The 25,000-nt window shown below is 45.9% G+C and overlaps 1 protein-coding gene across 15 annotated transcripts in view; it reads right to left on the minus strand.

Annotated features, from left to right (window-relative positions):
• LOC123515235 (A-kinase anchor protein 13-like) overlaps positions 1–25,000 on the minus strand; it is a 567,618-nt gene that overhangs the window by 254,793 nt on the left and 287,825 nt on the right. For 2 of the 15 annotated variants that reach the window (XM_045273809.1, XM_045273808.1), the window contains exon 1: positions 18,615–18,729. The exons of 11 other annotated variants lie outside the window; for them this stretch is intronic. The gene's annotated coding sequence lies outside the window, so the exon portion shown is untranslated. Of the gene's footprint in view, positions 1–18,614; positions 18,730–25,000 lie in introns of those variants that run through there. 2 more of the 15 variants (XM_045273815.1, XM_045273814.1) reach the window with 1 other exon arrangement.

The following is a 25,000-nucleotide window of genomic DNA, read 5'->3' on the forward strand; positions in this document are numbered from 1 at the left end:
GGGGCCGTGACTCTCTGTAATGATCTCACTGGTCCTCTAGACATTCGAGGTGTGGTGCTCAGGGCCGCTTTGCTAGCTCGCCTCGCTAACATTATTATGGAAGAATAAACGCAAGAATTTTCCAGCGTGAAGTGGAATAAACACCTCATCATGTGGATACATTAATTATTAATTTGTTTTAATGACGAAAATAATATCCTCTCTTCGTTTCGCTAACCTTATTATCACTAACAGGAAAAAAATGCGGCCTGAAGTGGAATATACGACTCATCTTGTGTCGATTTCTTTTTTTGTGTGTGAAAAAAAATTTCGTAAAGAACGAAAACGTTTTAAAATCATGCACTACGCTTTATGATCCAAACTATTCAATAATGGTGAAATAAACCGGCGATAAGATATCAGCTTTAACGCTTTAAAGTTTATTTCAGTATGCAAAGCAGCTGCTATCAAGGAGTTTTAAAATCTGGACACGAAAGCCATGTGACTCATCATAATTATCCAGCTTTTCATAATTGTGTCCAGGAGGAGAGGAATCAGGCACCACAAGTTGTCTTCACGCTTTGTACAAACTGTCAGCACATAGGCTCAACTAAATTATACAGTAGATTCGTCCTGTCATGAAGTTAGACGCATCCACCGTTACCAGAATCATACCTATACTTTACATTTAGAAACACAGCGATACAAGGAGAGCCGCAAGAAGCCAGTGATCCATGGCAATCCCTCTACGAAACATTCAGACCTTCACCAGTGTCATCTTATCTAACCTTCTTTCAAATCCTTCCATTAACTCGACATTTGGTTTAAGGTGGAGCAATTTCGTTTTCCACTTGCAGCAAGACTTGTTTCCTGTCCGTGCTGCAGCGAGGCCCAGGTGACATTTCCCGCGAGGCAATCAAGAGGATGGACACGCCAGCAGTGCAGGGACTCCCCGGGGATGACAGGCACACAAGCTCAGCAGTTAAAAAAAAATACTAACTCTCCTTTAACTACGAATGACACTATGACATTTGTTGCTTCATTTGAATAACGCTATTTTCAAAGGTACAGTTTTTTGGATAATCCTCTTCACCACATGGACTGGCGAGGGATGAAAGCAGCGCAGGCTTACCACTTCAAGAAAAATGTTGACTCTTCAACTTCGAATACCTATCACACTTGTTGCGTAACTTGTTGAGTAACAATACATAGTTTTTAAAAGGGGAAAATAGATGAATACGTTATAAAGTTTTGAATAATCCTGTTGGAACTTTATTCTATGCAAATTAGGTTTTTTTTTTTTTTTTTGCTTATTTGTTGTCTATTAGGTTGTTCTTTATGGTTCTTTGTTGCCTTTCTTATGAAAAAAAAAAAAAAGTTGTCATGACCTCAACGCTCATCTTCGTTTCACTGGCTTCTGAGTTTGCTGTACGTATTCAGAATGCATTGGTCTCTCACCACGAGTACTTTTCAGTGTCACAAAAATTATTAGTTAGGTTCTTCTGTGTGTATCTCCAGTTTATAATGCAAAAATCTTATCAATCTGTCACTAGAATCATAGAAATACTACTGAAAAATCGTCAAACTTCAATGAAGAGCCTTTGAAAGTTGTCGAAGAGAAGCAAGAAGTGTTTCAGAGTATTAACCGATATCCCTTACGTGGGAACACAAGGCCACTGTGACACAGTTCTCGACCAACCTGAAGGAAGGATAAGGAATTGAGCGAGTTGTCCTCTGACTCCCCATGCCTGGACTAGAACTAGGATACACAGATTCGTAACCATTTTGAAAACCTATTATTGACATTCTCACTTCGCGTCCTCTGGTAATTGTTCATCTAGCACCGATGCCAGAAAACGCAAGGTAACATCCGCTTTAGTGTGTTTGAAGACTACGATAATTCTTGTTTCTTCCTATACGCATTACACATTCCTGAACTCACTGAGACCCATCAAAGCGAATCCTGACAATACGACAGTAAGCAAAATTTTTCTTGTACTCTTTGATCTTTACAAATGAAAACATTCTTTCTTTAAATTCAAAGCAGTTAAAAAAAATGGAGAGAGAGAGAGAGAGAGAGAGAGAGAGAGAGAGAGAGAGAGAGAGAGAGAGAGAGAGAGAGAGAGAGAGAGAGAGAGAGAGAGAGAGAGAGAGAGAGAGAGAGAGAGAGAGAGAGAGAGAGAGATTCTTTCTTTTCTAAGCCACAGAACTAGTGTTTAAGAGACTTTACTGCAGAAATATAACCTACATGACTAGTTTTTATGAGGCTGCAGTACAAAAATAGACTTCCAAATTTTGATCACAGGAAATATCTACAGTGAGGCAACCAAATGTCTCCGTACGTTTTTAAGTGGCTCTAAAGAGTAGGAAAATTATACTCGTGTGCATTTGTCTTTCTACAGTCATTACAAAACTGCTCCCGTCAATCCAGGAGAGACAGACCCGAGGCGGCAGTGGCGGCGCAGAGGATAAGGACAAGGGTGAAGAGGGAGGGAAGACGAACACAGGGCAGAGGATACGAATAAAGAGGCCAAGTGGGTACACAAGAGTTGAAGGACAGGCAAGACATACTAACAAACCAACAAGCAGAGCAAACAGACACACAACCTGGGGAGGAACAGAGACAGGTGGGGACGTCAAACAATTGCCCTTCCTACCCTCCCTCACACACACACACAAGGACGAACCCAAAGTACCCATCAAGAGACAACAAGACTCAGTCGGTAAAGGTGCTACACACCCACCCACGGACTGAACACCCACACCCACACCCACACACACGTCCAGCCCTTCAGGGAAAGAAAGATTAAGCCGTGATCCCCGAGCGACACTTCCCATTGGTCTCGTCTCGTCCCTTTCACTGTGTTGGATGATCCTTCTCCTGACGGCGACGGTGTAGGGAGGAAACTATATTCGTACTCGTGTTTCCAGTCGTTAGGGGGAAGGTGGAAGAGACACAAGCCAAGGGGAAACTGAGGGGAAAGAGGGTATAGTTGAAGCAAGGGGGAGCGAGACACGGACTAATGAAGGAATGGAAGCGAAAGGAGAGAAAGATTTGTCTCCTTGGAAGGGGGAGGAGAAATGTGAGAGGAAAATAGAGGAGAGGGAAAAAGGAATGGAGAGAGACAGAGACGAAGAGGAAAGCGGGACAGGAAATGAGAAAAGGAAGACAAAGGAATGGAAGACCGAAGGAGAGTGTGGCAAATTATGAAAATGGAAAAAACGGAAAAGGAGGAGGAGGAGGAGGAAGAAGAGGAGGAGGAGGAGTAAGAGACGGGAGAATGACAAGGGTGAGGTTATGTGACAAAAGAATAAGAGCAAGGAAAAAGAAAATAAAAAATGGAGTTAAAGGGAGAAGATGAGTGACAGAGGAGGACGAAAACAAGGAAAAAGGGAAGATAAATAGAAAGGAAGATGATAAAGAGGAAGAGGAGAAGGAAGAGGAGCAGAAGGAGGAGGAATGAATACTGATCGCCATCCCTTTCATAAATATATATATATACGAAAGCTGCAGAAGGAGGAGAAGGGAAGATAAATAGGGACACAAGAGGCTGGATGATGGAATAAACGGGAGGAGAAGGGACGGGAAGGGAAAGGAAGGGACAGGAAGGGAAAGGAAGGGACAGGAAGGGACGGGAAGGGAAAGGAAGGGACAGGAAGGGACGGGAAGGGACAGGAAGGGACGGGAAGGGACAGGAAAAGAAGGGAAGGGACAGGAAAGGACAGAAAGGGACGGGAAGGGACAGGAAGGAACGGGAAGGGACGGGAAGGAACGGGAAGGGACAAGAAGGGACATGAAGGAACAGGAAGGGACAAGAAAGAATGGGAAGGGACAGGAAGGGACGAGAAGGGAAGGGAAGGGACGAGAAGGGACGGGACGGGACGGGAAGACTTTTAGAATCAACCATTACAATAACCAGCTCACCAAAACCACCACAGAGAGAGAGAAAAGAGAGAGAGAGAGAGAGAGAGAGAGAGAGAGAGAGAGAGAGAGAGAGAGAAAGGAAAATTATAGATTCCTTCCTCCTTACGAGTTAACAATGAGCCTTGCCTATCTATTTCGTCTCTCTCTCTCTCTCTCTCTCTCTCTCTCTCTCTCTCCGCCGCTAACTGTATGGTACACCCTCTCTGTCATTCTCTTGCCACGACAACCCCTCATCTCCCCTCCCCTCCTTATCTCCTAACTTTGACCTTCGCATAGTTGGTTTACGAGGTTGCATAATCAAGTGTTGTGTTTTGTGTTTGAGTCTTTCCTTCGCCTCTTGTTTCTCAGTCCAATATTTTTTTTTTTTTTTTAGCTTTTTTTAGTATTCTTTGTCGGGGTCATCGGTTTAGTTAACCTCCTTCCTCCTTCCTCCTCCTCATCCTCCTCCTGGTTCTAGTCCTGGGGCGCCTCACCTACAAGATACAAGTGGCCAGAAACAGGAGAGGAGCGAGGCAGGTTCAATAGAAAGGAAAGTGGGTCACGGGAAAGTAGCGGAGAGCGGTGTGTGTGTGTGTGTGTGTGTGTGTGTGTGTGTGTGTGTGTGTGTGTGTGTGTGTGTGTGTGTGTGTGTGTGTGTGTGTGTGTGTGTGTGTGTGTGTGTGTCTAGGTAGGTAGGTAGGAAGGAAGCTAGAAGGTGGTGAGGGAAGTTATTTAAGCCTAAGATCCATGAGAAATTTACTAATATACATCCAACATTTTGTCCTTCTGTGCTTCTTGCCCTCCTTCCCTCCTGTTTAAGCCTGCAGTGGCAAGACTCGGCCAATCCTGAGCGCAATGTGGGAAGCAATGGCCACAATACACTTGGGAAACAGAACTGAGGTAGGAAAAAAATAGTAAGCACCGTGCGTACATTACCACTACTAGTCAGAAGCTTCTCCCCCACACACACTCTCCCCTCTCTCTCTCACATAATCCCAAAGCGGAAGACAGAAGAAAAAATAGAAAAAGAAAAGCATCGACGGAGGAATCTTGGTGTATTCAGATTAGTTTACCTGTACTAAGACAAGAAATTGGTAGTAGCAGTTGAAACAGGTAAGATAAGTTAGAGGAGGTAGAGTTTTAGGGAGGTCGAGGACTGGTATAGGTTTACTTAGGTCGCAGCGGTGGTGGGAACAGGTGGGAAAGGTGAGATGGCTACGACCAGGTAAAGTTTGGAGGAGTTGGTTGGCCAGTGTGGTAGTTGCGGCTCCCGGCCATTGTTTACCTTCCCTAACCTTCCCGTGATAAAGTTCACCTATATTTACCTTCACTACTCTCTTCTTCCTCCTCTTCTTTTTTTTTTCTCTTTCTCACCTCACCACACCACATCCTTCTTCGCTGGCCTCGCTCGTCGTCGTTGTTGTCGTCGTCGTCGTCCTCCTCCTCCTCCTCCTCCTCCTCTTCCGCACTTCATTTTAAAGAGCTCACTTCAATTTCTACATCATTCCGCGTCCAGTCCACACATTTTTCCTTTCCCTTCCTTTCCCCTCCTTTCCCATCCCTTCCCTTCCCTAAACGCCCAATGCTTACCTCAAACCTCACATTTTCGTTCCTACCCTTAATCTAATATAACCTCACATTTTTATTCGTATATCTATTCCTATATTTTATGTTGACGTCCATGCTCGTGTTTCCATTTTCTTTTTTGTTTCGTGGCGCTGGACTGCGGAGGCTGCACCACCACCACCACTACCACCACCAGGGTAGCGTAACTGCCTCAAGAGGGTAGTAATTAGTGTTCAGTGTTATCAAGAGCCCTGCAAACACTCGTGGTGGTGGCGATGGTGGTGCTCATGATCGAGCGTGCTAACATACACTAACACACCACAAAGACATCACAAAGACACCACAAACACACAGGTGGCTCTTGAGAGGACGAAACTTAAAACAGAAACTCACAGGTATTCCCGCGGTGATTTTCTTGTGTTTGTCTGTAAGCTTTATTTCTTGGAGCTTTAATGGAAGAGGAAGAGAGAAGAATGCAAAAAAAAATACAAATGAATTCCAAACAGCAACAGACCAACAGGAGGAGGAAAAGGAGGAGGAATACAAAGGAAACCAAAACAGCAACAGACCTTTTGGTCCTTTCGAGGCTGTTTGGTAACTATTTCTAACTAGCTACAGATAAGAGAGACAGGACAGTAAAGGAATACAATACAAAGAAATACAAAGGAAGACAAACAGCAACAGACCCTTAGGTCCTTACTAGGCTGTTTGTGGAGACTATCTACTAACTCCCAGTGGTAGAGACAGGACAGCAAAGCAGAAGGCTCCTCCCCACCCACCCCTCCCTCCAGCCGAGGCTGGCAGGAAAAAAGGCGAAACCATGTGATATTAAAAAAATAACATAGAATTTTAGTAGAGAGTGAAATGTGTAATCTACGTCTGACTACTTGTGTTTGTGGGGGAAAGTGTTAACGCTTGGTAAATGTCATGTTGTGTGTGCATTGTGTACGTGGATGCACAGTGTGTATGTCGAATGGGTGGTGCGGCAGCCTTGCCTGGCGCTTTCTAGGGAGGCAGTAGTCAATCAGGCCCCAGCTCCCTTCAATCCACTGAGATAGCATACTTTCCCTGTAGGGACGCCGTACGCTGCTAACCCCTTGCAACATTGATCCCTGGTACTTAGTTCCCGATGATGATCAATGGTTGACAAGGCCCTCTCCAAACACAGCCCGTCACAGGTCGAGAGTAGTAGTAGTGACCGTTCACTCTGGGCTATCTGTGCGTGTATGCAGTGTAGTGTAGTATGTATGTAAACACAGTGTGGAGTCAAAAAGGTGGTGCGGCAGCCTTGCCTGGCGCTTTCAAGAGAGGTAGCAGTCAATTAGGCCCCAGCTCCGTACAACCACTGTAAAAGTGCACTTCCCTTTAAAGGGCGCCGCACACTGTATGGTTACCCTGCAGCGGTGACCCCTGGTACCTTAAATTCCGATGATAGTCACCTACTGTCAGGGCTCTTGACTATCCACAGCCCTTCACAGATCGAGAGTAAAAGTAGTGACCGTTCACTCCGGGCTATCTGTGTCATGTATGGAGGGTGAGAGTAATTCAAACTAACGGGCAATTTAAACCACGATAAGTTGTTATTCGGAAATGAATAGCGACAACCGGGGATTAGATTCAAAGTATTTATCCAGGCGAACTTTGAACGTTTCGATAGTACCTGAGTTGACAACATTTGATGGCAGACCATTCCATATATTAACTATGAGATTAAAGAAAGAGTGTTTGGCTTCATTTGTTACAAAGCGCTTACCAACAATTTTAAAACCATTGCTTCTGGTGACATTTGACTGGTCGACTGATACGTATTTTTGAATATTCATATTTGCAAACCCATTAGAAATTTTGAAAAGCATGATAAGGTCGCCTCTTACTCTCCGTTTCTCAAGAGAAAATAAATTTAATTCCTTTAGGCGTGGTAGTGGTAGTGGTGGTGATGGTGGTGGTGGAGGAGGAGGCGGAGGAGGAGGAGGAGGAGGAGGAGGAGGAGGAGGAGGAGGAGGAGGAGGAGGAGGAGGAGGAGGAGGAGGAGGAGGAGGAGGAGGAGGAGGAGGAGGAGGAGGAGGAGGAGGAGGAGGAGGAGGAGGAGGAGGAGGAGGAGGAGGAGGAGGAGGAGGAGGAGGAGGAGGAGGAGGAGGATTTATTCAGAGCACACACAGTATCAAGTTGGCAGGCTTAAGAATTCCTAGCATAATCTCCTCCTCCTCCTCCTCCTCCTCCTCCTCCTCCTCCTCCCTCCTCCTCCTCCTCCTCCTCCTCCTCCTCCTCCTCCTCCTCCTCCTCCTCCTCCTCCTCCTCCTCCTCCTCCTCCTCCTCCTCCACTCCCACCCCCACCACCACCACCACCACCACCACCTCCTCTTCCTCTTCACTAGCAAGATATCCATAACAACTTACATCTTCATCTTAGTATCTTCCCCGTCCTCTCTTTCCTGTCCCTCCCTATCTCTCCTCCGTCCCTCCGTTCTTAATTAGAGGAGGCCAAACATTATCAGCAGTCTGTAATCACTAAGGACGCTCCCTGAACACCTGTAGGCTAGGTAAGGGGCGGCACAGGGAAAAAAGTGGGTGAAAAACACAATATCCCATCAATTAAAAGATGAAAGGAACTAAGAGAGAGAGAGAGAGAGAGAGAGAGAGAGAGAGAGAGAGAGAGAGAGAGAGAGAGAGAGAGAGAGAGAGAGAGAGAGAGAGAGAGAGAGAGAGAGAGAGAGAGAGAGAGAGAGAGAGAGAGAGAGAGAGAGAGAGAGCTATTCAAAAATTCGCAAGGTTTAGAAATGGAGATTAACAAGAAAAGAATGACCAGGAAGAGTTGACGAGTAGACACAGACAAAAGAGAGAAGAAAAGGAGGAGGAGGAGGAGGAGGAGGAGGAGGAGGAGGAGGAGGAGGAGGAGGAGGAGGAGGAGGAGGAGGAGGAGGAGGAGGAGAGCAGTGAGGAGGAGACTGAGCAGTTCAAATATTGAAAGTTGTTACAGAGAGAGAGAGAGAGAGAGAGAGAGAGAGAGAGAGAGAGAGAGAGAGAGAGAGAGAGAGAGAGAGAGAGAGAGAGAGAGAGAGAGAGAGAGAGAGAGAGAGAGAGAGAGAGAGAGAGAGAGAGAGAGAAATAAACAAGACGAACGAACAGAAAATCGAAAAAGAAAAAAAAGACATTGGCGTGGTTGACCAAATAGTGAAGGAACACTGAAGAAGAACCTTAATGAAGCTCAGGAATCACACCACACCTGCAATTCCGCCTCAGCAGGTGTGTAAGGAGTTGTAGCACACCTAAAGTGGAAATTAATACCAGTAGAAAGAGTGAGAGGTCACCGGATGATGCCAGGATACGGGAGGAAGAAGAAAAAAGGAGGAGGAGGAGGAGGAGGAGGAGGAGGAGGAGGAGGAGAAGGAAGGGAGGAATGGGTACGAGAAAGAGGGAGAAGGTTTATAATGTAATTAGAAGGAAGAAGTAACGAGAGAAAGAAAATACTTAAAACCTCTTCTTTCTCCTCCTCCTCCTCCTCCTCCTCCTCCTCATCATCATCATCATCATCATCATTCACATTTCTTCCTTTTTAATAAACTGCTATTGATTTTACTTGTTATTCCTTATCATATTAATAGCACCACCCACCACCACCACCACCACCATCACCACCATCAGTAGCAGTACCAGTAGCAGTAGCAATAGCAGTAGCAAAACCAGAAGCAGTAGTAGTAGTAGTAGTAGTAGTAGTAGTATCGACAAGTTCAAAATAAAAAAAATAAAAAAAACGAGAAAAATTAAAAGAAAAGAAGATTAAAACGACAAGAATAATAAAATGAAGGAAATGAGAAAAATAATAATAAAATAACGTTTGTCCTCCATCATTACTAGTATTCCTAACACCACCACCACCACCACCACCACCACCACACAAGTAGCAGCATCAGAAGACAAGACACACATAAGCAACTTCATTAAGAGTTGGAAAATCTCCGAAAACGTCCTCAAGAGAATGGACGTTTTCCAGAAAGGTCAAAAGTCAAGGGGGAAAAGAGAGAGAGAGAGAGAGAGAGAGAGAGAGAGAGAGAGAGAGAGAGAGAGAGAGAGAGAGAGAGAGAGAGAGAGAGAGAGAGAGAGAGAGAGAGAGAGAGAGAGAGAGAGAGAGAGAGAGAGAGAGAGAGAGCATGGCAATAGACAAGAACGAAAAGATATTGCATTTAAACAGGCGAAAGGAGGAGAAGAAATTGCGTGGGAAAGAGAAGAAGGAAGAAAAAGAGAAAAGAGAAGAAAAAAAAAGAGAGAATGAAAGAAAATGAAGTCAAGCGAGAAGTCAAAGGGACGAGAGAGAGAGAGAGAGAGAGAGAGAGAGAGAGAGAGAGAGAGAGAGAGAGAGAGAGAGAGAGAGAGAGAGAGAGAGAGAGAGAGAGAGAGAGAGAGAGAAGCATGGCAATAGACAAGAACGAAAAGATATTGCATTTAAACAGGCGAAAGGAGGAGAAGAAATTGAAAGAGAAGAAGGAAGAAAAGAGAGAAGAGAAGAGAAAAAGAGAATGAAAGAAGAAGAGAAGTCGAGAGAGAGAGAGAGAGAGAGAGAGAGAGAGAGAGAGAGAGAGAGAGAGAGAGAGAGAGAGAGAGAGAGAGAGAGAGAGAGAGAGAGAGAGAGAGAGAGAGAGAGAGAGAGAGAGAGAGAGAGAGAGAGAGAGAGAGAGAGAGAGAGAGAGAGAGAGAGAGAGAGAGAGAGAGAGAGAGAGAGAGAGTGTTGCTCTCCCACTCCAAGATGACGTCAAGATACTTGGAGTGGAGGTGGATCGAGGGCTGAGGTTTGACAGGCATGTCAAAACCATTGCCAAGAAAGCCTCTCACAGGATCTCCGCTCTCAGAAGGATCGCCAGTTTCCTCGACAGGAAGGGGAGACTGCTGCTGTACAAGGCACAGGTGCGGCCCCACCTTGAATACGCAGCTCTCTCCTGGATGTCCTGTGCCGCCACACACAGAAGGAGACTGGACAGCATCCAACGCCGCGCCATACGGCTAGTAGATGCTGCACTACCACCTCACCCAGAGCCTGAGCGTCCCCTTGATTCACTGGAACACCGCAGAGACGTGGCGGCGATCGTAGTGTTCCATAAGGCACAGGTGCAAAGAGTGCCACATCTGGCAGGGCTGCGTCATCCTCTAAGAGTCACCGCACGGAGCACGAGAACGGTGCTCAATGGTGGTGACGCCGTAGAGGTGCCGCGATCCCACGGGTGTCAGCATCAACGCACCTTCGCAGGACGCGTCTCCAGGATGTGGAACTTGTTCACGGCCGCGGTGCCTCACGTCCAGGAGATGAACACTCACAGTGTCAAACTGATGGCACATAAGTGGAGACAGACACATAGGTAGCACACGACAGTGCGCCTTTGGGTACATGTTCCTTTGTATTAAGTTTTGTTTAAATAAAAAAAAAAAAAAAAAAAGAGAGAGAGAGAGAGAGAGAGAGAGAGAGAGAGAGAGAGAGAGAGAGAGAGAGAGAGAGAGAGAGAGAGAGAGAGAGAGAGAGAGAGAGAGAGAGAGAGAGAGAGAGAGAGAGAGAGAGAGAGAGAGAGAGAGGGGAATCTGACAACGCACAGCTCTCAATTGGAAAACAAAATGTAAATAAAAGAATAGAGAAAGAACACAAAGAGTTTAAATGAAGAGAAACGTGTGTGTGTGTGTGTGTGTGTGTGTGTGTGTGTGTGTGTGTGTGTGTGTGTGTGTGTGTGTGTGTGTGTGTGTGTGTGTGTGTGTGTGTGTGTGTGTGTGTGTGTGTGTGTGTGTGTGTTTGCGTGCATAATGAGCTCAACAATATTATGAGATGAAGGATGGATGAAACAAAGTCGAGGAGGAGGAGGAGGAGGAGGAGGAGGAAATAAAAGCGGATGCGAAAGAAGAGGATGAGGAAGAGAGTGAACAGAAGATGCTGATAAATGAGACAATGAAGGAAGAATCTGATGTGAAAGGAGAAGGAGAAGAAGAAGAAGAAGAAGAAGAAGAAGAAGAAGAGATGATAAAGAAGAGGAAAAACTGAAAGGCACGAAGTACTACATTGAAAACTTAAAAATTAATCATAAAAAAAAGAAAAACAATACAGAACAAAATGACAAGAAGAAAAAAAATCACTGAAATAAACAAACAATAAAAAAGAAACACTTACACACACACACACACACACACACACACACACATCTCCAGACTTCTAAGCGTGGAAAACAAGCGTGAAGGAGAGAAGGAGGAGGAAAGGAAGGGAAGGAGGGAAGGAGGGGAGAAGAAAGAGAGAGAGAACTCGCTGGCACACCTCGGCCACCTCTCGACAGATAAATTGCATAAATAAGGAAGTGTGGCAGGAAGACCTTTTGAAGGATGAGAAGAGGAGGAGGAGGAGGAGGAGGAGGAGGAGGAGGAGGAGGAGGAGGAGGAGGAGGAGGAGGTTGAGAAGGAAAGTTATACAGAAGATTAGAAGGAAATTGAATGCCATCAATGAAAGAGGAGGAGAAGAAGGAGGAGGAGGAGGAGGAGGAGGAGGAGGAGGAGGAGGAGGAGGAGGAGGAAGATGGGAGGAAGGAAGAGGAGGACCAGTAGATAATGCACGAAGACAAAGTGAGGATGAGGAAGGAAATTAAATGAAGTCACTAGGAGGAGGAGGAGAAGGAGGAGGAGGAAAAAAAAAGAGAAAGAGAAGGAGAAGGAGAAGGAGAAGAAGGAGGAGGAGAAGGAGAAGGAGGAGGAGAAGGAGAAGGAGAAGTAGAAGTAGAAGGAGAAGGAGAAGGAAGAGGAGGAGGAGGATGGCGTGAAGGAGGAAGAGAGATTAAACAGGAAGAGTAAATTTACTTTTGTCAATAATTAATGTCCCTGGAAATCAGCTATTGTTCTGAGAGAGAGAGAGAGAGAGAGAGAGAGAGAGAGAGAGAGAGAGAGAGAGAGAGAGAGAGAGAGAGAGAGAGAGAGTTCTCGAAAGTCCCCTCTTGCGTTCCCCATTCTTTTCTCCTACTCTCTCTCTCTCTCTCTCTCTCTCTCTCTCTCTCTGCTGTAGAAGTTTAATAGCTAGAGATGCTACAGATGTAAAAGGTAATGTAACATTTGTAGTGGATGTAGCTATTAAACTTCTACAACATGACACTTCACACAACTGTAAAAATTGAGCAAGCTAGCACTTAATTATTTTCTGTTCCGCCTTGACAAATTCACTCTTATCCTTAATTCTTTGTTCCATAACGCCATCATTTCCTCGCCGCCACGTCCTTCCCCTTCTTGTTTCTCTTTCATGTCACCTTTACCAAACCTTCCTTTCTTCCGGTTTGGGTCATTTTCCTCTCTCTCTCTCTCTCTCTCTCTCTCTCTCTCTCTCTCTCTCTCTCTCTCTCTCTCTCTCTCTCTCTCTCTCTCTCTCTCTCTCTCTCTCTCTCTCTCTCTCTCTCTCTCTCTCTCTCTCTCTCTCTCTCTCTCTCTCTCTCTCGTCCCTCACCTTCCCTCCCTTTAAGTGAGGAATTACTCGTCTCCTTCCTTCCTTCCCTAACAATTGGTCTCACTGACAAGGACCCTTCAGCAGGACGGGAGCGCGTGCGTGTGTGCAAAAGCGTCAGCACACACACACACACACAGACACACACAACACACACACACACACACACACACACACACACACACACACACACACACACACACACACACACACACACACACACACACACACACACACACACACACACACACACACACACTAGTAGTAGTAATGAGAAATGATAGTAATAATGACATACACCTCAGCTTGTCCAAATTATGTATATTCCGTAACGACAAGACTTATTTCCTTCTCACTTTCACGAAACTAACCTTCTCTTCTCATGACAAACACAGCCCGCCCCTAGCCGACCGCCACGCCAACGCAGGAATGCCACAGCAAGGAGGTAATACATCATTCCTTGCCGGGGACATACTGTGTGCGAGACTGACCGTGGAATGCAGTAAATTGAAGGTGTGGTATTTCAGTGACAGTTGCATTGCGGAAGGTCAAGCACATGTCAGTCTATCGCCAAAGGAGTGGAAATGACAGCAATAGAGAATAACGGTACAGGAAGACACCATAAAATATCGATACTTTAATAAAACTCAATATTTTTTTTCTCTTCTCTCTCTCTCTCTCTCTCTCTCTCTCTCTCTCTCTCTCTCTCTCTCTCTCTCAATGGAATTATATACAAAAATCAATTTCTCACGCGTGTTTCTCCCACTGATGATGCAGAATTCTTGTTAAACTATCAATGGAATCATGAAGACTCTCCTGAAAATCGTAATATTTTCCACTACACTCTGTCACAAGCAGGCAACACGAGACGCCAAAACACTTATGGGTACGCGTTTTACCCCACATCCACTTAACTATCCACCCTCCCAGCCATCCAAACATTCATCCATCCATCTAAATAGTCAAACGTCTATCCGTCGACGTTCCCACCCCTCTATTCGTTCAATCCTCCATCAATCTATCTATCCGTTCCCACCAATTCACCATCTATCCATCCATTCAGAAAACCACCTAATTCTCTCTCTCTCTCTCTCTCTCTCTCTCTCTCTCTCTCTCTCTCTCTCTCTCTCTCTCTCTCTCTCTCTCCGCTTCCCTCCCAGCCAGGACGTGCAATCGATCAAGGTTCCCCCGTCGATGAATTAGGCACGAGACTCAGGTGAAATGGACACTTCACTGGCGCTAAAAGATCTGTCAGTTAGGGGAAATCTTTATACCGAGTGTCCAATCCTCACTCAACGATGTGGCGCAGTAAAGGACCTCACATACATCCAGTCACTACTTAGCTTTCTCTCTCTCCAATCTCCACACTCTCGATCTTAGTAAACTGTCACACATACACACTAACTCGTCACTCCTCTACTTGTCAATCATACTCCTTGATTTTGTCAGTCTAGTCATTGCATATTTAGTCACTACTTTCCCTTTCTACTACACGATCATTGTAGTGTAGGTATCCTCTCCATACTCCTACACATAACGCCCCAGCTTCTGCCTTCATATCCACTCCTTTAACTGAATGAAAGCGGAGTAGCAAACCATCCTGATCCCTGGCAGTCACTCCTTCGCATTCCTCTCACTCCCCATTCCCTCTGCACTGTATAGAAGGCTGAGAAACAGAGGCGGAAAGACCACTCTGAGCTCCAAATATTTAGCCCATCGTAAGGGTCCCAAGTCTAAACAATCCATTTTCCTCAGAAGCAGCCTTGCCAGGACCCGCGGGAAATTGGTTCAATCCACGGCGCCCAGATTACTCCCACAGCTGTCTTGCGTGTCTTAGAACCCAGTGCCCTCCCGCTGAGATGAGGCAAGACACCTAACGCTTGCACGAGTAAATAGCTTTGCTCCATCTCCTTCTCCTCCTCCACCTCACTCAGCGCAGTATTTCATTCACTCCCACACGTAATTGTTAGGTTTATCTTGGTGTCATTAGCATTTTTACCACTACTGATATTACTGCTACCACAATTATTCTACTATTTAGCGAACTAGCTACGTAACCTTCTTGTTAACAAACCAAATAAGTAACACACTAATCAACAAAGTCAATCAATCAACTAGCCGAGGGATCAACTTACATACTAAACTACAAATTTTTCATCATCTCTGTAGATAAAAAAAAAAAAAGTTCACACAGCCACCCACACAAAGACGCGCCATAACTCACTGGCATCAGCGCCCCGTGACGGACGGCTGGCCTGTCCTATCAAGGTGATTGGTGGTGTCTTTAACTTTCCTCAGACGAGCCACCACCTCCTCTTTATGCGTTCTTTATGAGCCTCGTTAGATTCTACACGACCCATCTACCGACACTAATTTCACAGGGAAGCTTTAGATGCTGTCACGAGCCTCCTAATTTTGGCACGTTGATTGAACATAAATAAATAAATAAGAGAATAAGGGATGCTGCAAGAAGCTGCCAGACTTACACGGGCCAATTCCTGCATGAAAGATTATACAAGAATGAAATATCACAGAAAAAGTCAGAGAATATTTATGTGGTAGTAGTAGTAGTAGTAGTAGTAGTAGTAGAAGTAGAAGTAGAAGTAGAAGTAGAAGTAGAAGTAGAAGTAGAAGCAGAAGCAGAAGCAGTAGTAGTACGTGTTATTGTAGTTGCTATTGCTGCTATTGCCAATGTTCTCATCATCACCACAACACCAGAGGGCAGCAAACAATGACCTACGTATACATTGAGCCCCTTTATAAGGTGCACTGTACAGAAAGTGACTACGGCAACGAGAATAAGTCAGCGGGGAGACCAACAAGGATGTTGCTCACTCGAAACTATCACCACCATTCACAAAGACACCTAACGAGGTAATGCTTTATCTAATCAGCCACCACCAAGGTAGATAAGACGCAGGAAATTGCGGCAAAAACCTCTTTACCGCAGCCTCTTACCGCAGGAGATGACGGGACGGGACAGGCCGGGTGGGGGGTAGGAGGAGCAGAGGGAGGGAGGGAAGGGGACAAGGAAGCAGCACTGGGGAGGGCTTATTGATCTTAGCGGTGACGGAAAATTGATAATCAGTCCTCAAGAGTTCCTAGTCCCTGGCGCCGAGATGGACCGCAGGGTGGGAGTTCGGGAAAGGGAGGGTCCGGAAACAGCCTTATTACTTCCGGTTGGCGGGAAATAGCGAGGTAAACTAAATGAGAGTATACGAGAGAGAGAGAGAGAGAGAGAGAGAGAGAGAGAGAGAGAGAGAGAGAGAGAGAGAGAGAGAGAGAGAGAGAGAGAGAGAGAGAGAGAGAGAGAGAGAGAGAGAGAGAGAGAGAGAGAGAGTGTGTGTGTGTGTTTGTGTATGTGTGTGTGTGTGTGTGTGTGTGTGTGTGTGTGTGTGTGTGTGTGTGTGTGTGTGTGTGTGTGTGTGTGTGTGTGTGTGTGTGAATAAGTCACGGTGAATCCCACACAGGTCAGGCATTGCATCACACCAGTACGCATCATGCATCACACGTGGCGCTGCAGCAAGTGTGCCATAAGCTTCCAAATGCCGGAAAAAGAAAACCCTGCGAAGTCACGCTCAACACAGACAGCTTTATAGACTCAATTCTTTCATCATTTTAACAGCGAAAACTAAAGAAGAATTGTACTGCGGATTTTATTGTAGCATTCGGTCCGATGCTCCAGGAATACTGAGAAGGTTCACATTTACGATTATCACGTGATGACTTCAGTTGGATCTGGTCGTTTGGGCCTTGGCTGCTCACACGGTGCCTCAAGCGGCCTAGCCAGTCAGTGGAGGGAGAATGGTCGCCGCCACTCCCTTTATTTGCGAGATTTCCTCCATTATGAATCAGGCAGAGGGAGACTCGCCATGCTATCCAGTGAGGTGCCAAAAAACAAGGAAAAATTCACGTTAAGACACCAGCGACAGGAAAAATTCACCTCGGGGACAAAACAAACGAAAAAGAAGCATTTTTGCACCGTAGCACAACTTCAACCAAGTTCTAAGGAAATATTCATACAGGATATCTCGTTCTCCTTTTACAACACTCTGTGGATGTGTACAGACCCACTCTCAAGACCTGCCTGTGTCTCCCTGTCAGATAAAGCAGACCTCAACCATTAAACCTCCGACACACTCCACAGAATCTTTGTCAACAGATCCTCAAAAATACTCCCCTTATCAGAACCTGCCCATGTACAGCCCTCGCCGCCTAGCCGTGATTCAAGCTGAGCCGCTGGCATTCACTGTGACTTCCGTTTGTTTAGAAGAAAAAAAAAAAAAAAAAAAAACCGCTCCCTCATGATCCTGCGAGCAAGGGAGGGAAGACACACCAGACAGCCTTTCGCCGCCCCCTAAGCATCCCTCTTTGAAAACACAACGGCAGACATGATAAGGCAAATACATTTTTCTTCCCTCCGTCAAGTCGCTCCCCATACACAACCATTATCTGGCACAGCACCAGCAGGGCCGCGCCGCCTCTGCTTCTCGCTGCGGCTCCGGTGTTTGCTCATCAAACAGTCGGCACCATTACTGTGTAAACCTGTTGTCTATTGCCCCTTTAAATAAACCTCTACGCAAGTATATATACGTAATGAAACTTTTTATCGTGCGCGGCAGCCACATTTCACCTAAATAGTTTTCTGACCACAAAACCAAACACTAGTGAAAGATATTACATATGAAATGGTACACAATTAAGTGGAAAACGCAAGAATTATGGGAATCTATTATCCGAATAAAGCATAGAGATCTATTAATGAAAAAAAAAAAAACATCGGCCTTGACCTATTACCGCTGCGGTGAGGTCACAGCCAGGCCAACTCACGCCCACACACACAGACACATACACGTGCCCGACCCTCCACACCCACACCCACACCCACATACACACACACACACACACACACACACACACACACACACACACACACATACACACACACACACAAAAAGCTCCGCAGGGATGTGTTGCCTCGGGAGTTTACATCCTCCCGAGAGACACGAATCCTAAGAAGTGGAGAGTCATGGCACCAGTAATGAAGTAATGTACACGGGGCTTCCTCCCACACACCTCCGCACCCTAGGACACACCCTACACATACACCCTCAAAACAATACGGTCGCCTTGGTACATAGAAAAAAACAACAGATAAGAAAGCAAAACGAGAAAGTTAGATATCCACCTCCCCACGAAAAAAAGCTTGGGTGAAAAATGCAGCCCACTGGTTGGTCGCACTGCTGGAGGCGACCTTGTGAGGCCAACTATAAAAGAGGCGATGATTAACAGCGGTAAGAGCGAGGGAAGGAGGGAGGGACGGAGCTAGGGAGGAGGGTGCTGGAGTGGGGTGAGGAAGGTCAGCGAGGAACACAAACTTGGCCCTCCTCATTGTACCTCCCTCCCCACGCCTCACCAACTGACTCACCACCACCATCACCACCGCGGCCTCACTCTTCACGAGATACCTCACCACACAATCCTCGGCGCCTCACACACACTCCTTAGACACTTTCGGAGGCGTGGTGCGTGGCGTCATCACCGTGATAGCAACACGGCACTACTGGTAAATCCTGGGTGGCTACACAAGATCCCTGAGGCCCTTGTCCTCCCTGGCACAATCACCACAACACAATCACCTCGCCACTGTTTGCTTTGGCTTAACATGCACACAGCCTTGTCTTGTGTCAAGAAGCTCGGGAGCGGATGACCTCAGACCTCTGGGTGGGCCAAACACGCGGCAGTCGCGGCGTGTTTACAGGTCTCCGTGTGGCCAGGTCGGGGCGGCCGACTGGAGAACCACGTGTGGCGGGGGACGAGCGGCAGACTACCACTGCGGCAGCCCGGGTGCCTCACTCACACGGCGGGCGGGCGGGCGCAGCGGCGGGGCGGACTGCTGGGATCAGGGGTGCAGGTGCCACTGTACGCCCGCTCACTCACTCACTCACTCTCCCGGCCACCGCAGCTCCCCCTTGCGTCCCCCACAGACCCACACACTGATCGGAAAGCTGCCGCCGCTACCGCCGCCACTGTCACCGCCAAGATCTCACACACGGACGGCACTTCACTGTACCACTTTTCAGTTCACCAAGTGATTAAGCCTTCCATTCACCACGCCTCTGCACCTCCCTCTGCCAGCGCCCTCAACCTGCCTCCCGCACGCGCACTCACCCTTTTCCTTGCCTCTCACGCAACCTAAACTTGCCTCCCGCTCCCCTTATCCTACCCACTGGCCACGAGGGAAGTGCTGAGGGGAGGAAGAGGAGGAGAAGGAGGAGGAGGAAGTGGAGTGGCTCGCGCCCGCCACACGCACATATGAAGAGTGACTCACTTCCACCAAGCGGGAATACAACCTGTGGTGTGTGTGTTGCCGCCAAACAGTGGGTGAGTGTGGCAGCAACACGTGTAAGCGGTAAATATTTAATGAGAGAGTTTGGAGCAGATCCTCGTGTGCGTCTGTGTGTATGTATGTGCGTGTGAGAAGATGGGAGGGGAAGCAGGGGAAGGAGAATACCAAGACACACATGAGCTTAATGATAAGTGGTCCACCTCACATTCCACTCCCGCAACACAGCCCTCCTATTCCACCATAACGAACAAGCTTCACTTAATCAGAGGTGCCTACCCATCATGTGAACCTAATCTGTACTTTTTTCCTACTTTGGTCTCATCATTAGTATGTTTATCAGCCAGTAGTCGCTCCCGTACCACCACCTGTCGTTCCTTCCCACACATACTCAGTTGTTCGACAATAGAACAAAAGTAATACGTTAAAAGTCACTAGGAATAAAAAAAAGTAGGCGTGCTTAGGGTGAGAGAGAGAGAGAGAGAGAGAGAGAGAGAGAGAGAGAGAGAGAGAGAGAGAGAGAGAGAGAGAGAGAGAGAGAGAGAGAGAGTGGTAGTAGTAGTAGTAGTAGTGGTAGTAGTAGTAGTGGTAGTAGTAGTAGTAGTAGTAGTAGTAGTAGTAGTAGTAGTAGTAGTAGTAGTAGTAGTAGTAGTAGTAGTAGTAGTAGTAGTAGTAGTAGTAGTACACGATAAAACTCCTGTCGTGTCGTCTCGTCTCGTCTCGTCTCGTCTCATTTCGTCTCCTCATCTCTCTCTCTCTCTCTCTCTCTCTCTCTCTCTCTCTCACACACACACACACACAATTGATGACAATAACTGAACATTGACACCACAACTGGAGTGATGCATTGGAACACACGTCACCTGTCCACCAGTAGGCTTGTGGGGAGTGGTGGCTGACAGGCTACCAAAACCATGACCACTCCCTCTACCTAAACCTTATGCTCTTTTAGAATGATGAGGAACTAATACCTGCTACTACTACTACTAGGAGTCTACTACTACAACTAGTACTACTACTACTACTACAACACACACACACAAAGCTACAGAACCTTTCTTTCCCCTTCCAGCACACAACAACAAACTTTCGAAAACAACATATAGAAAAAAAAGGGTTATTGGTGAAAAGTTGAGAGAGAGAGAGAGAGAGAGAGAGAGAGAGAGAGAGAGAGAGAGAGAGAGAGAGAGAGAGAGAGAGAGAGAGAGAGAGAGAGAGAGAGAGAGAGAGAGAGAAGAGGGGTTTAGCAACTAACATAACTATTTTTTTTTTCTTTACCATATTCAGCTAGACTTTAGAAGAGGGATGACTTAGTGAGGGATAAGAATCACCCACTTGTTCTTCTCTTCGCCTTGCCGCGCCTCCCTCCCCGCTGCCCAGGTGAGAGGGGGCGATAGGAGGCAAGGTGCGTGAGAGCAGGGTGTGGAGTCGGAACCGGAGTCGGAGTCGAGGAGTCGGCTACTTTTGGCCGGAGTCGGAGTGGGAGTCGGTAAAAATATGAGCGACTGCGATTCCTTTACGTGATAAATTTTCGAGTAAAGATTCCACTTGATGGAGATTCCTACAAATTGGGAGAAATTGACTTTGTGGAGGATAGGGTGTCCAATCAAGCACTACATATAAAGATCATTTTTATTAATTCATGATAATTATATAATCGTCAAGTACACTTTTATTATGGATTGACTCGAAAATATGTAAGTATTGATTCTCTTAACTTTCGTCTTTTTTGGGTGTGGCAACTAGCGGGCTGTTTGCTTTATCTTTTCCCTTGACCGCCATCCCTCATGTAAAAAAAAAGAAAAAAAAAAAAGACTATATCGTTGTACTGTAAAAAAAAAAAAAAAAAAAAAAACGGAGTCGGAATCGGAGTCGGAGTCGCAACCCTCAAATTTCCCGGAGTCGGAGTCGGACTTTTGAATATCCGAGTCCACACCCCTGCGTGAGAGTCAGAGCGAGGTAATCCGATTCAAGAGTTAAGTGAGCTACTGCTACGCCGGTCATGGAGCCTTCCAGTGGAAAAGTGAGTAGTAAAGAGTGTGTGTGTGTGTGTGTGTGTGTGTGTGTGTGTGTGTGTGTGTGTGTGTGTGTGTGTGTGTGTTATTTTTTCAAGGGTTTATGGCTAAAGTCTGTTACACACACACACACACACACACACACACACACACACACACACACACACACACACACACACACACACACACACACACACAACGTACGATAAAACTTTCAAGGTCCGTAAAAGAAATCTCCAAAGGAACAGACAACCTTACAAACTCGTCTCAAACTTAGAGAGAGAGAGAGAGAGAGAGAGAGAGAGAGAGAGAGAGAGAGAGAGAGAGAGAGAGAGAGAGAGAGAGAGAGAGAGAAATATCTTAATCCCAATTGCTAGCAGCCAAAAGAAAGCTCATCAAATAAAACCTGACATCAACAACCATATTTTCGTCCAGAATAAACAAGCCACATGATAAAAGTGCAAAGTCATGTCTGTCTGTCTGTCTGTCTGTCTGTCCGTGAATAGCCCCCATCAATTTTCCATCACTAATAGCTCACTCTAACTCATCATCCTTATAAATTCCTCCTAACTTCCTTAACTTTTCCTCTAACATTCTCTATATACCAGACATACCACCTTCCCTCTCTTCAATATTCTCTTTTTCCTCTATCCACATCCCTCCCTCAGTGTCACCCTTCCCTCTCTGCCCAATCTGTTCACCTCTCCTGCTTGCCTCATTACCTCACCTCCTCGCCTTGTCAGCCTCTCATCTTGCCACCTCATTAGGGCACACACAATTCTTCCTTATCTCCAAGCGTTTAATGAGGACAAGAGACTGAGTGCGTTCAGGAGGGTGTCAACTGCTTAAAAGGGAGAGAAAAAGGTTAAAAAATGTGTGTGTGTGTGTGTGTGTGTGTGTGTGTGTGTGTGTGTGTGTGTGTGTGTGTGTGTGTGTGTGTGTGTGTGTGTGTGTGTGTGTGTGTGTGTGTGTGTGTGTGTGTGTGTGTGTGTGTCACGGTACTGGTGGGATGGTACACAACTGGAGGAAAGGAAGGAAAATGTGTTAACAAAAGAGTCCGGGTTTCTATTGTTGTTGAATATCTATATAATGCGCGGGGCATGAAACCAAACAATGACTGAGTGAGACTGGCTGACTGACTGGCTGGCTGGCTGACTGGCTGATGCATTTTCTATGTTTGCTTGCCCTGATAGTCATACATACCTTTTATTTTACACACACACACACACACACACACACACACACACACACACACACACACACAACCACCATCACGGTCCGTCACTATAATGAACAACAGTGCCATGAAAGAAAAAATAGCTACCAGTAAATAAGCAGATAGACATGAGCAGCAAATGTCCCGCAGTAGACCGAGTACTGTAGAGGAGAGAGCGACGTGCACCACCATCACCACCACCACCACCACCACCACCATCACCTGTCCAAGTATTAGCTATTGTGAGAGTATTTTAATTTTCAATAAAGGGAAGCAATCTATCCCTGCCTCACACACCTGCAGGAGCTGTTTAGTGTCATCCTCCAGGCGGAAGGAGCTGCAGGAGATCCGGAGAGGGAAACAGAATAGAAGCAGAAGGAACAAAAGAAAAGGAGGAGGAAGAGGAAGGCTATCATTAAACAGGAAGAGAAAAGTGAATAGGTTACCAATACAAAAAAAAAAAAAATTAAAGTAGAATAGGAATAAGGATTTATATTAAGGAGAACTTCAGATTACGTTATGATATCCTTAAGTGAGAAGAGGAGTGAAGAGATATAATGATGATGCTGATGCTGATGATGATGATGATGATGATGATGATGATGATGATAATGATGATGACGAGGAAATCACAGGAAGAGACACGAGATGAGGAGAAACGAGACAAAAAAAAAGGAACAAGAAAACGAAGAGAATGAGGAAGAATAATATAAGGAGGAGGAGGAGGAGGAGGAGGAGGAGGACGAGGAGGACGAGGAGGAGGAGGAGGAAGATTGGAGGTTATAACACATTTTATGAACACACTAAAGACTAAGTGAAGTTGTGAATAAAAATGTTTCCTACGTTTTCTGACTCTCCTCGTGCTAAACCACACACACACACACACACACACACACACACACACACACACACACACACACACACACACACACACATAGCCATTGCCCCTTTAAAGGACTATGAAGCCTACACCATTACCGACTTAGGGAAGGAAGGTTAGGAAAAGCGTATAGGGTAGGAGGAGGAGGAGGAGGAGGAGGAGGAGGAGGAGGAGGAGGAGGAGGAGGAGGAGGAGGAGGAGGAGGAATGAAAAAAAAAGTAAGAGGAGAGAGAACAAACCTCAGCAATATAACTCATTGGAATGCTAAGCTCAGGAGGAGAGAGAGAGAGAGAGAGAGAGAGAGAGAGAGAGAGAGAGAGAGAGAGAGAGAGAGAGAGAGAGAGAGAGAGAGAGAGAGAGAGAGAGAGAGAGAGAGAGAGAGAGAGAGAGAGAGAGAGAGAGAGAGAGAGAGAGAGAGAGAGAGAGAGAGAGAGAGAGTCAGCAGTCCACTATTCTGACTCAGCAAACGACTAACAAGTTCATCCATCTACTTTCTACTCACTGATGATGAAGCAGGAGGAGAAGGAGGAGGAGGAGGAGGAGGAGGAGGAGGAGGAGGAGGAGGAGGAGGAGGAGGAGGAGGAGGAGGAGGAAGATTACATAGGATAAATTAATAGCAAGATAACTTTCGTAGGTCTTTGCATAATATAGATGTTTAGGAGCTAATTCTACTTATAAAGGAGCATTACATTCGGTAGTAGTAGTAGTAGTAGTAGTAGTAGTAGTAGTAGTAGTAGTAGTAGTAGTAGGAGGAGGAGGAGGAGGAGGAGGAGGAGGAGGAGGAGGAGGAGGAGGAGGAGGAGGAGGAGGAGGAGGAGGAGGAGGAGGAGAAAAGAAGGAAGATTAACAGGAAGAGAAACCAAGAAAAAAACCAAGTTTGTAAATTTGCCATAACAATTTCATGACTCAACTTGATAATTAAAAAAGTAACTCCATAACTTTCCTCGGCTGGCAAGTAGGCAACACACACACACACACACACACACACACACACACACACACACACACACACACACACACACACACACACACACACACACATTTCATTTTTCTTCGTTTTCATCTTTCTTTTCTTCTTTACAGTAGATTTTTTTATTTACTGGATTTTTCTATCAATTAATCGTCACTCCCTCCTCTCAGTGTGACTATCCTCCTTTCCTCATTTACTTCTTCTTATATTGTAGGAATGGTTGTGTTCTCATTTTCCTCTTCTTCCTCCATATACTCCTCCTCATTCATATCATCACTTTCCTTTCATAACTCAGCGTGGAAACACAACACTACCTCTAGCAAGCCACACACTCTCATCTCACCACTCACACACTCTTCTCACACCACAAACATCACTTCTATCTCTTACTATCCTTTTCACACTCACAAAATCTTCTATCATTCACTCCTATTGTTATCCTCACTAAACTCCACATGAATCACCATATCCAACATTCCTTTCCTTTGTTATCCTTACCACGAACATCACCACCATCTCTACTATTACCACCACCACCACCGCCGCCGCCGCCATCACTTCTATATTCACGAGTCTCAAAGAGTTAAGATCAGCAAACACTACCACTTCTGCGTCTATATACGCACGAGTGCCTATATTATACATTTTCTATCTCCCTCTTATTCCTGCTCTTCCTT

The sequence above is a fragment of the Portunus trituberculatus genome, chromosome 38, assembly GCF_017591435.1.
Source record: "Portunus trituberculatus isolate SZX2019 chromosome 38, ASM1759143v1, whole genome shotgun sequence".
In the NCBI taxonomy this organism is placed as follows: domain Eukaryota; kingdom Metazoa; phylum Arthropoda; class Malacostraca; order Decapoda; family Portunidae; genus Portunus; species Portunus trituberculatus.